Here is a 13,763-nt window from a genome sequence, read left to right as displayed (position 1 = left end):
TACATGCAAGCGGTAAGAAACTGGATGAAACATATTCCCTACTGTGGTGCCATATATGAGACAGCAGACAGGTAATGATACAGAGTTAGGAGTGCTAATTTCTGCAACAAATACTTTATGATCACCCCAGCCAATCAGCTGTTATCTTGTGTTAACTTGGAAAGCGGCGATAGAGTTACAAGGTAACAACTGATTGATTGTTGTAGGGGCGTTGGACCCTTACAGATCGGATATTGATGGCCTAGCCTGAGGATAAGCCTCCAATATCAAAATCCTGGACATCCCTTTTTCGGATATGTCATGACTTCTATAAAAATAATAGCAATGTTGACAAAGTCTTAAAGGGGTATTCCAGGAATCAAGGCAATACACAGCAGATAGCTGAAAGACATCTCTCCTGACCTCCCCATACACGCTAGGATGCGTAAGCATGTATTAATGGAAATAAATAAGCCGCTGCCAAACACCTTTGACAGTGGCTTACCTCTTGTGAGAACAAAAGATCAGGCACAAAGAAATCCAACACCTGGGCCTTCTTCTCTCATACATCATCTGTCTCAGGAAAGTAGGGCACCTCATAGACATTACTTGGTCAGATGGTCCTGCTAAAAATTATGGGTTTGGCCTAAGTGAATGTGATATGTATCGGCACCTCAACGCTCTAGTGTCTATTCTTCAGTGTTTATCCAAGAACCATTTGTCCATAAGTTAATTAATACAAATTTGATCCAAAAAAGAAAAAGAATACCGAGATAAGAGCCGCACATCTAAAAAGTATCAAATTTATTCAGGACAACAGACACAACAAAAATAACGTAAAATCATTGTATACAATAAATCATGGCTATGTGGACCAGATACGTACCACACACCACTCTGGCTAACCACAAAACCATGAACATCCTCCCACATGAATAAGTAAAATTCAATTAAAAAGGCAATGAAATCCATCAACATGAATGATATAAATGGAGTACTTATCATTGAGGTAGCATAGTGGGAGTATGCGTGGTGGTCAGGGAAAGAAAAGCCCAACGCGTATCGCCAGGCTCTGCTGGCTTCCTCAGGGGTGCCTGTTTCTGTATCATATATGGGCTCGTATATATATGCATAATAATGAAGTAATAATGATCATCACCTGTGGTATGGGCATACATGTGGTCTATTAGAGGAATCCCCCCCCACACTCGGGGGGAGGAGGTGCTGCTCATCAGTATGGATTCAGCACAGAGGCAGATGCGCGCCAAGGCAAGCGGCGGGCGGAACTGCGCATGCTTTCAGTCGAACCAGCGTGCGCCGAGTTCCAAATAGCGGAAGCAGCAGATCACGCTGGATCAAGAAGTGCCTGCTGCGTACCATGGACCGGAAGCAGCGTCACGTAATGAAGGCGCAGCCTGCACGCATGGAGAACCATGTGGGAGAGAGAACAAAACGGGAGAGGAAACGAACAAACGAAGGATAGGACATAAATGATAACATAAATAGATATCTTATAAAGGGGCAAATGATAGGCAAAAACCCATATATATGTGCATATTAAATTGTGCTTGTGAAACATCAAAAATGAAAAGAAAAATTAAACATTGAAAGTGCATACAGAATCCACATAATATATAATATATAACACAGTGACCATGATTAGTGTATATTATTAATGACCATGATTAGTATATATAGATATATAGAGGGAAACCCCTTATATTAACCCATCGCTTTAGATTCACTATCAATTGTGTCCATTATTTAATATTACTCGTATTGATTAATCTATACATTATTTAATAATCCACATAATTTATCATTTTTATTTCTTGTGTTAAATTGATTATATTCCCATAATTTTTTGTTATTTTTTATATTTATTTTTTATTATTATTATTATTATTTTTATATTATTTATTTTTTATATTTTGTATATATTTTTTTAATCTTTTTTTTTATTTTTTTTATTATATTTATTTTTGTTTATTTTTTGTTTTTTATATGTTTTTTTATTTTTTATTACTCAATATTGTATATTCTAAATTATATCTATATTTATATCTTTATCATTTAGGTCCTAAGAAAAAAAAAAAAAAGGGGAAGGGGGGGAGGAAAGAAGAGGGAGAAAGGGGAAAGAGAAAGATTGCTGGAAAAAAGATGTTTTGTCCTGTCGCCCACAGAGTAAAAGTTCTCAGCTGAGAACCAGAGGAGGATACTTCACGTAGTAAGGCATAAAGGAGACAGATCATTCATCAAATTAATACAGTCCAAGAGATGTATATAGGACGAACAAGGAATGTCCTCCACTATGTGTCCAAGCAGAGGTTCTGCAGACGATCCAGGAAGTAGTCGATACGGAGATGTTCCAGGGAAGGAAGGGAGAAGAATATTCTAAGTACACCAAGTGAGATTATCCAATCAATTTGCGTGCAAGAAAAAAATCATCTGTAAAAAATAATAAACAAAAAAGTGTATAAATAAAACAGAACATACAGTGCATTACCTAGTATAAAAGCCAGCGAACAAAGGTTCTTCATTAAGACCCTGCGGAGACAAACATTCCAAATTATAGATCCATCGGGATCCAGCTTTAGGGTCCATTCACACGTCCGTTTTTTCTTTCCTGATCTGTTCCGTTTTTTGCGGAACAGATCTGGACCAGATCTGGACCCATTCATTTTCAATGGGTCCTGTAAAAAATCGGACAGCGCAATGTGTGTTGTCCGTTTCCGTTGTTCCGTTCCGTATGTCCGTTTAAATATAAAACATGTCCTATTCTTTTCCGCAAAATTCGGATCCTGGTACAATACAAAGTCAATGGATCCGCAAAAAACGGAAGACATTCGGATGTCATTACGTATGTCATCCGTTTTATGCGGATTCCGTTCCTGGAAATGACATTTAAATTTTTTTTTTTTTTTAAAGAAATCTAAACAACTTTATTTGCTTATTGAAATTTATACATGTTTCCTTTTTTTTGCGGATCCGCAAAAAACGGATGACATACGGAAACATTTTCAGGAACAACGGATCCGCAAAAAAACTGACCGAAAATCGGGATATAGAAAAATACTGACGTGTGAATGTAGCCTTAAGCAAACATTGTGTCATATGTGTACCCCTAATGTTATAGTGAATTTTTTCTAGACCCACCACCTGCAAGCCATTATACTTTCCTCCATGGTGGTCCAGAAAATGTGTAGCCACAGAGGTAAGTGGTTTCTCCTTTTCAGCCCTGTCCTGAGCAGCCAAAGCAATATTCGACATATGTTGTTGGATCCGTTCCTGCAATTCCTGTGTGTCCCACATACAATTTCTTGCATGGGCAAATGATTGCATAGACAACATTTCTGGTACGGCAGTTGACATATTGTTTGAGGCGTATACACTCCTTATCATTTGAAAAATTGTCCTTGCCCAGCATAAATGGACAAACGTTACATTGGCCTCACGGATGTGTGCCCTTTAGTTTGACGCCTCTATTCAACCCATGTGAAGGGCGCTGGAAATTACTCTGTACAAGTTGATCCTTAAGGGAAGGTGCCTTGCGTGCAATAATCTTTGGTTTATTATCCAAATAAAGAGTCAATTTTTGATCAGACGTGAGCAAGAACCAATGATTCTCCAAAATCCTGTGCTGTCCACTGGTTATTGTAGTGGGTGATCAGATGTATCTTACCATCCCTAATTTTGTGCTTGGGGATAAACAACTTTGTTCGATCCGAGCCCTTAGCATCCTGATAGGCACGGGATATGAGCTTCTTGGGATGACCCCTGTTCCGAAACCGTGATGACAAATCTGCTGAGGCTGAACTGAAATCGGTCACCCGGGTGCAATTACGTCGTAATCTAAGAAATTGGCCTTTCGGTATTCCATTTTTCATATGTGCCGGATAAAAGCTCCGGTAATGTAGCAGACTGTTGGTAGCAGTTCTTTTTCGAAATAAAGAAGTGACGATCCGTTCACCCTCTTTACGTAATTTTAGATCCAAAAAATCCACTGCATCCTCCGAGATAGTATATGTTAAACGGATATTCAGATTGTTCTCATTTAATGCATCAATAAATTGTACACAGGCATCCTTGGGACCCTGCCAGAGAAACAAAATGTCATCAATATAACGGAACCAGCCCACCACACAGTCACGGAAAAACGGCGACGGGTACACGCATGCCTCCTCCCACCCACTGATTTTGAGAATAAACAGGCTTTTAAGTGGAAACATGCAGGTAATATGCGGAGCCAGGGTAGGGGCAATGCTATAAATCCATCAACAAAGAATGTGGGGGGTCACTCTGAGCCAAGCGATCATTGCCTGAGTGAGGGCGATTTTTTATCAGAGGCCAGCGACGATGGAGGACAAGGAGGGGATTACGCAAATCCAAGAAAAAGAGGACCTCAACATCGCAGGGGCAACAATTATCCACTCTTTCAGAAGAGACGCCTACAACAATACTAAACGGTATTGATGCTAATGCCCTCCAAGTCATAAATCTATCTTCGTACAACCTGACCCCTCATAAAAAGTCAATACTAGAAAAGGGACTCTTTTTCTCCTATGCGTATTCTGGATAAGTTTGAATTCGTCAAAGATACATATTTGTTTTGCAGACAACTGTGCTTCAAACTTTTATACAATCAACCGTCGATACTACATAATTTGGCTGTGGACGAACGTGGTGTATTTATGGATCTCATGGATCTTCTACGGGAAAATGATTCAGAAACAGGTAGGAGGTGTTTCACTTTGCACAAACCCTCCTTACTCACTCCCTCCTTGAACCTATTCCCTAACATTCAGTTTTTTTTTCAAGCTGTTGTACATGAAATACGCAAACTTAAATCTATCCTTTACATGGTAGAAACTTGGACAAGATGGAATCCGATACCATACGAAAATTACAGGTGAACCCCACCTTTGTTATCAAAGAAGCCGACAAGGGCTGGGAACGTGGTCCTATGGGATATGGACTTATACATACAGGAAGCTAATCGACAACTTAAGAACAGAACCTTTTATACATCTTTGCCCTCTGACCCTACATTGGTCTTTAAAAAGAAATTGGATCAGTTATTGAAGGCAGCTTGGGAGATGTTTATTATTACTAAAAAGGAACATAAATTCTTGGAGGTTAGTCAAACAATTATTCCAACATTTTATATGCTTCCTGAAGTCTACGAGGACCTCCATAACCCTCCACGGCGACCAATTGTGTCCTGCATTGGTGGCTTATGCAAACAGGCCTGTACCTATATTGACTTCTTTCTCCAACCCATGGTTTTAGGATTATCATCTTATGTACGGGATTCTCTTCATCTGATTGAGATGCTGGAACATGTTCTAATTACATCTGACGTATTATTAGTGACCTGCGACGTCAAATCTTTATACACCAGCATCGCGCACAAGGATGGCATTAGAGCTACTACCTATTTCCTTGGAGAAATCGGATTCCAGGGAGCCAGCCCACCACACATTCTTGGTGAGTCTTCTGCAATTTATTTTACATCATAATTATTTTGTTTTTGATCAGATTTTTTATAGGCAGGAGTCTGGAACGGCTATGGGGGCGCGTTGTGCGCCCTTGTACGCAAACCTGTTTTTGGGTTGGTGGGAGGAGGCATACGTGTACCCGTCGCCGTTTTTCCTCGACTGTGTGGTGGGCTGGTTCCGTTATATTGATGACATTTTGTTTCTCTGGCAGGGTCCCAAGGATGCCTGTGTACAATTTATTGATGCATTAAATGAGAACAATCTGAAAATCCGTTTAACATATACTATCTCGGAGGATGCAGTGGATTTTGTGGATCTAAAATTACGTAAAGAGGGTGAACGGATCGTCACTTCTTTATTTCGAAAGAGCACTGCTACCAACGGTTTCAGAACTGGGGTTATCCCAAGAAGCTCATATCCCGTGCCTATCAGGATGCTAAGGGCTCGGATCGAACAAAGTTGTTTATCCCCAAGCACAAAATTAGGGATGGTAAGATACATATTATCACCCGCTACAATAACCAGTGGACAGCATTTTACAGGATTTTGGAGAATCATTGGTTCTTGCTCATGTCTGATCAAAGATTGACACCTTATGTGGATAATAAACTGAAGATTATTGCACGCAAGGCACCTTCCCTTAAGGATCAACTTGTACGGAGTCATTTCCAGCGCCCTTCACGGGGGTTGAATAGAGGCGTCAAACTAAAGGGCACACATCCGTGTGGCCAATGTAACATTTGTCCATTTATGCTGGGCAAGGACAATTTTTCAAATGTAATGTTGTCTATGCAATCATTTGCCCATGCAAGAAATTGTATGTGGGACAGACTTCACAGGAATTGCGGAAACGGATCCAACAACATATGTCGAATATTGCTTTGGCTGCTCGGGACAGGGCTGAAAAGGAGAAACCAAACCACTTACCTCTGTGGCTACACATTTTCTGGACCACCATGGAGGCAAGTATAATGGCTTGCAGGTGGTGGGTCTAGAAAAAATTCACTATAACATTAGGGGTACACATATGACACAATGTTTGCTTAAAGCTGAATCCCGATGGATCTATAATTTGGAATGTTTGTCTCCACAGGGTCTTAATGAAGAGCCTTTGTTCACTGGCTTTTATACTAGGTAATGCACTGTATGTTCTGTTTTATTTATACACTTTTTTGTTTATTATTTTTTACAGATGATTTTTTCTTGCCTTACTACGTGAAGTATCCTCCTCTGGTTCTCAGCTGAGAACTTTTACTCTGTGGGCGACAGGACAAAACATATTTTTTCCAGCAATCTTTCTCTTTCCCTTTCTCCCTCTTCTTTCCTCCCCCCTTCCCCTTTTTTTTTATTTTTTCTTCTTAGGACCTAAATGATAAAGATATAAATATAGATATAATTTAGAATATACAATATTGAGTAATAAGGTAAGATGGTCACCATCATAATCATGTTCAGGAAATGGGATAAAAAATATTTGCAATCAGAAAATAAAATTAAAAGATTATTTCTCCATTGTAACAGATGAAAAAAAAACCTGTGTAGTCTGATCCTATACATAGATACATAGGTCTCCATAGCAGCTGTAGACACAAAATGGTAGAAAGGCTCACTTCAGCAAATGGCATTTATCATGTACAAGGCACTTACTAATGTTTATCGCCTCCTTTGCTGATCACATTATACACTGCTCATTTCCAGGGGTTAAGACCACCCTGCAACCCAGCACACTATAGGAAAAGGAGCCGGCCTCTCCAGTGCCCAGGACTAATGTGATGGAAACATCATACAAGCCAGCAAAAGAGGCAATATGGGTAATTAAAATACATTGGTAACTGCTTTGTATTAACTTTGTCTACATAATAAATGCCCCTTTAACCACCTCCGGACCGCTGTACGCACAGACGCGTCCTGGAGGTGGTTGATTCATTCCTCCTGGACGCGCCGGCGCGTCCTCTCGCGAGACGCGAGATTTCCTGTGAACGCGCGCACACAGGCGCGCGCGCTCACAGGAACGGAAGGTAAGAGAGTTGATCTCCAGCCTGCCAGCGGCGATCGTTCGCTGGCAGGCTGGAGATGTGTTTTTTTTAACCCCTAACAGGTATATTAGACGCTGTTTTGATAACAGCGTCTAATATACCTGCTACCTGGTCCTCTGGTGGTCCCATTTGTTTGGATCGACCACCAGAGGACACAGGTAGCTCAGTAAAGTCCCACCAAGCACCACTACACTACACTACACCCCCCCCCCGTCACTTATTAACCCCTTATTAGCCCCTGATCACCCCTAATCACCCCTGATCACCCCATATAGACTCCCTGATCACCCCCCTGTCATTGATTACCCCCCTGTCATTGATCAACCCCCTGTAAAGCTCCATTCAGATGTCCGCATGATTTTTACGGATCCACTGATAGATGGATCGGATCCGCAAAACGCATCCGGACGTCTGAATGAAGCCTTACAGGGGCATGATCAATGACTGTGGTTATCACCCCATATAGACTCCCTGATCACCCCCCTGTCATTGATCACCCCCCTGTCATTGATTACCCCCCTGTAAAGCTCCATTCAGACGTCCGCATGATTTTTACGGATCCACTGATAGATGGATCGGATCCGCAAAACGCATCCGGACGTCTGAATGAAGCCTTACAGGGGCATGATCAATGACTGTGGTGATCACCCCATATAGACTCCCTGATCACCCCCCTGTAAAGCTCCATTCAGATGTCCGCATGATTTTTACGGATCCACTGATAGATGGATCGGATCCGCAAAACGCATCCGGACGTCTGAATGAAGCCTTACAGGGGCATGATCAATGACTGTGGTTATCACCCCATATAGACTCCCTGATCACCCCCCTGTAAAGCTCCATTCAGATGTCCGCATGATTTTTACGGATCCACTGATAGATGGATCGGATCCGCAAAACGCATCCGGACGTCTGAATGAAGCCTTACAGGGGCATGATCAATGACTGTGGTTATCACCCCATATAGACTCCCTGATCACCCCCCTGTCATTGATCACCCCCCTGTCATTGATTACCCCCCTGTAAAGCTCCATTCAGACGTCCGCATGATTTTTACGGATCCACTGATAGATGGATCGGATCCGCAAAACGCATCCGGACGTCTGAATGAAGCCTTACAGGGGCATGATCAATGACTGTGGTGATCACCCCATATAGACTCCCTGATCACCCCCCTGTAAAGCTCCATTCAGATGTCCGCATGATTTTTACGGATCCACTGATAGATGGATCGGATCCGCAAAACGCATCCGGACGTCTGAATGAAGCCTTACAGGGGCATGATCAATGACTGTGGTTATCACCCCATATAGACTCCCTGATCACCCCCCTGTCATTGATTACCCCCTGTAAAGCTCCATTCAGACGTCCGCATGATTTTTACGGATCCACTGATAGATGGATCGGATCCGCAAAACGCATCCGGACGTCTGAATGAAGCCTTACAGGGGCATGATCAATGACTGTGGTGATCACCCCATATAGACTCCCTGATCACCCCCCTGTCATTGATTACCCCCCTGTCATTGATCACCCCCCTGTAAAGCTCCATTCAGACGTCCGCATGATTTTTACGGATCCACTGATGGATGGATCGGATCCGCAAAACGCATCCGGACGTCTGAATGAAGCCTTACAGGGGCATGATCAATGACTGTGGTGATCACCCCATATAGACTCCCTGATCACCCCCCTGTCATTGATCACCACCCCTGTCATTGATCACCACCCCTGTCATTGATCACCACCCCTGTCATTGATCACCACCCCTGTCATTGATCACCCCCCTGTCATTGATCACCCCCCTGTCATTGATCACCCCCCTGTCATTGATCACCCCCCTGTCATTGATCACCCCCCCTGTCATTGATCACCCCCCCTGTCATTGATCACCCCCCTGTCATTGATCAACCCCCTGTCATTGATCAACCCCCCTGTCATTGATCACCCCCCCTGTCATTGATCACCCCCCTGTCATTGATCACCCCCCTGTAAGGCTCCATTCAGACATTTTTTTGGCCCAAGTTAGCGGAATTATTATTTTTTTTTCTTACAAAGTCTCATATTCCACTAACTTGTGACAAAAAATAAAATCTCACATGAACTCACCATACCCCTCACGGAATCCAAATGCGTAAAATTTTTTAGACATTTATATTCCAGACTTCTTCTCACGCTTTAGGGCCCCTAGAATGCCAGGGCAGTATAAATACCCCACATGTGACCCCATTTCGGAAAGAAGACACCCCCAGGTATTCCGTGAGGGGCATATTGAGTCCATGAAAGATTGAAATTTTTGTCCCAAGTTAGCGGAACGGGAGACTTTGTGAGAAAAAAATAAAAAATATAAATTTCCGCTAACTTGTGCCAAAAAAAAAAAAATTCTATGAACTCGCCATGCCCCTCATTGAATACCTTGGGGTGTCTTCTTTCCAAAATGGGGTCACATGTGGGGTATTTATACTGCCCTGGCATTCTAGGGGCCCCAAAGCGTGAGAAGAAGTCTGGTATCCAAATGTCTAAAAATGCCCTCCTAAAAGGAATTTGGGCCCCTTTGCGCATCTAGGCTGCAAAAAAGTGTCACACATCTGGTATCTCCGTACTCAGGAGAAGGTGGGGAATGTGTTTTGGGGTGTCTTTTTACATATACCCATGCTGGGTGAGATAAATATCTTGGTCAAATGCCAACTTTGTATAAAAAAATGGGAAAAGTTGTCTTTTGCCAAGATATTTCTCTCACCCAGCATGGGTATATGTAAAAAGACACCCCAAAACACATTCCCCAACTTCTCCCGAGTACGGAGATACCAGATGTGTGACACTTTTTTGCAGCCTAGGTGGGCAAAGGGGCCCATATTCCAAAGAGCACCTTTCGGATTTCACTGGTCATTTACCTACTTACCACACATTAGGGCCCCTGGAAAATGGGGTCATTTGTGGGGTGTTTGTACTGTCTGGGCATTGTAGAACCTCAGGAAACATGACAGGTGCTCAGAAAGTCAGAGCTGCTTCAAAAAGCGGAAATTCACATTTTTGTACCATAGTTTGTAAACGCTATAACTTTTACCCAAACCATTTTTTTTTTTACCCAAACATTTTTTTTTTTATCAAAGACATGTAGAACAATAAATTTAGAGCAAAATTTATATATGGATGTCATTTTTTTTGCAAAATTTTACAACTGAAAGTGAAAAATGTCATTTTTTTGCAAAAAAATCGTTAAATTTCGATTAATAACAAAAAAAGTAAAAATGTCAGCAGCAATGAAATACCACCAAATGAAAGCTCTATTAGTGAGAAGAAAAGGAGGTAAAATTCATTTGGGTGGTAAGTTGCATGACCGAGCAATAAATGGTGAAAGTAGTGTAGGTCAGAAGTGTAAAAAGTGGCCTGGTCTTTCAGGGTGTTTAAGCACTGGGGGCTGAGGTGGTTAAGGGGGCACGTCCATCACACTTTATATCACATACTAATTAGCCTAAATATGAATATTTTATTTATTTTGGGTGGATAATTTTTTAAAGTCACTCCATGTATACTACTTCCAGTCCTGGCTCTTTAACGTCTTCTTTGTTGGACTTTTAAAAAGCATGGCAAATGGTCTCGCTTAAAGGGGAACTAAACCCTGAATAAACATAAATAACTTAAATTATTAATTCAATCCATACTGCAAACATAACTACAAGGTGTCATAAGCAGTTTTAGTAGAGATCTTGCTCCAGAATGGCTAGCTGAACGTGCTTGACGTCACACATACACAGACATCATATAGTCCATGACAATACCTTTCTAATAAAGCTAGAACCATCTCTGTACCTCACATGGGACCAGACATCTCTCCATTAATTTCTCTGCTAGATCTATATCAAGCTGACATCTGAAGGGGAGTGTCTTTTCTGTTACAGCTCAGGGGGTGTGTCCATGCTCTCCCTATCACAGCTCTGGAGGCAGTTGAAAGTTGAAAATGAGCATGTGCGGCCTTCTCAGTGAGCAGGTCAAAGAAATAAAAAAATTAAGCACTGTACAGATACATTTTACTGAATAACTCAGTAGCTATACAAAATATTTAATTACATGCAGTTACAAAAATATTCAGATCCAGGTGCTGGTTTGAAAACAGTAAAATATTTTTCGTGAGACAACCCCTTTAAAGTGGCCCTGGAAAAAGCAAACTAAAAGTGGCTCCATGTTGTAGGTGGGACAACACAAATAGGCGGGGTCAGCAATACCATAGCAGAAAATATCATAGTGCAGCAACATATATTGCCCCAAAAGCTGTCTCACTGTGATGGGCATCAATAGATACCATTTTCTGTCTAGGTGTCTCCGATTAGAATATGGAGCAGTGGGCTTGGGAGGTGAGATACGGCCATAGAATTCACGTACATGAGTACCTGATTCTTACAGCTTAATTACCCCTGAGAGCTTATTATGTATCCCACCAGCGGCAGAAAGGAGGGTCTGGGTGGCCCCCTGGGCATCGGCCCACCGGGTAATTTCCCTGTAAGGTCTATGGCCAATCCGCCCCTGGCCTGCACTACTATAGGAGTCCCTGCCCTTGGTACCCAAAGCCACTTTCTCTCCCTCTCTTAGATCTATCACCTACCAGCCTTTTCAACTTGTTCATTACACTCCAACCAATTTGGTTTTACCCCATTTACCCACTGATACACCGCTCAACAGTGCAGAGAAGTGTTGAAGGACCTATAAATACCTGAGTGCTGTCACCATTTTGGCAGAGCTCATGTGCTGTATGTGTGAGAAGTTAGGTTATTTACTAACAGAAATACATCTATACTAGGCGTATTTCTGTCGCAGATTGTGGCCCAAAGGTTCTTTGTGCAGCTATCTGCAACTTTTCTCCGCTCACGCTATGTCTACAAAAGTGGGTGGAGAAAGCCACGGGCTGGCTCCTTCATAATTTTTTACACCTGTTTTAGGTGTAGAAAATGGTCTAAACCTATACCTGCAAGGGAACTGACGTAGATTTAGAAGCGGCGGTGGTCCCGCCAAAGTTATGTAGAGGCCAGCGTCTCTACCGCCAGCGCAGGGCCTTATATCACCTCCTTAGTGTTTCCCTCTACAAGTTGTCAAACACTAGGTGTTGTAGTTCTTGCCTTATAATCACTACCTGTAAAGTCCTCTGATAGCCCATAACATCCTAAAATTGCTGGGAATTGTTGTTCTCTCTTCTTATACAGCTTTACATGCTTGAGTAGTAACAACTATCACTAGAGACGAAGATCTAAGGCCCCTTTCACACGGGCGAGTATTCCGCACGGGTGCAATGCGTGAGTTGAACGCATTGCACCCACACTGAATCAGGATCCATTCATTTCTATGGGGCTGTTCACATGAGCGGTGATTTTCACGCATCACTTGTGCGTTGCGTGAAAATCGCAGCAAGCTCTATTTTGTGCGTTTTTCACATAATGCAGGCCCCATAGAAGTGAATGGGTCTGCGTGAAAATCGGAAGCATCCGCAAGCAAGTGCGGATGCGGTGCGATTTTCACGCACGGTTGCTAGGTGACGATCGGCATGGGGACCCGATCTTTATTATTTTCCCTTATAACATGGTTATAAGGGAAAATAATAGCATTCTGAATACAGAATGCATAGTACAATAGCGCTGGAGGGGTTAAAAAAAAAAAAAAAAAAAAATTTAACTCATCTTAATCTACTTGCTCGCGCAGCCCGGCTTCTCTTCTGTCTTCTTCTTTGCTGTGTGCAGGAAAAGGACCTGTGGTGACGTCACTCCGGTCATTACATGGTCCATCACATGATCCATCACCATGGTAAAAGATCATGTGATGGACCATGTGATGACCGGAGTGACGTCACCACAGGTCCTTTTCCTGTACACAGCAAAGAAGAGAAGCCGGGCTGCACGAGCAAGTGGATTAAGGTGAGTTAAATTATTATTATTTTTTTTTAACCCCTCCAGCGCTATTGTACTATGCATTCTGTATTCAGAATGCTATTATTTTCCCTAATAACCATGGTATAAGGGAAAATAATACAATCTACAGAACACCGATCCCAAGCCCGAACTTCTGTGAAGAAGTTCGGGTTTGGGTACCAAACATGCCGATTTTTCTCACGCGCGTGCAAATCACATTACAATGTTTTGCACTCGCGCATAAAAATCGCGCATGATCCCGCAAAGCACCCGCACCTTTTCCCGCAACGCCCGTGTGAAAGAGGCCTAAGGGTACTTTCACACTAGCGTATTTCTTTTCCGGCACTGAGTTC

The 13,763-nt window shown here is 42.3% G+C and overlaps 1 protein-coding gene across 1 annotated transcript in view; it reads right to left on the bottom strand.

The window, feature by feature from the left end:
* LOC120995013 (N-fatty-acyl-amino acid synthase/hydrolase PM20D1-like) overlaps positions 1 to 13,763 on the bottom strand; it is a 141,499-nt gene that overhangs the window by 31,589 nt on the left and 96,147 nt on the right. The window lies entirely within an intron of this gene.

The sequence above is a fragment of the Bufo bufo genome, chromosome 3 (assembly GCF_905171765.1).
Source record: "Bufo bufo chromosome 3, aBufBuf1.1, whole genome shotgun sequence".
NCBI classification, from domain to species: domain Eukaryota; kingdom Metazoa; phylum Chordata; class Amphibia; order Anura; family Bufonidae; genus Bufo; species Bufo bufo.
The sequence above is the reverse complement of the archived record's forward strand: the minus strand, read 5'-3'. Positions and strand labels throughout refer to the sequence as shown.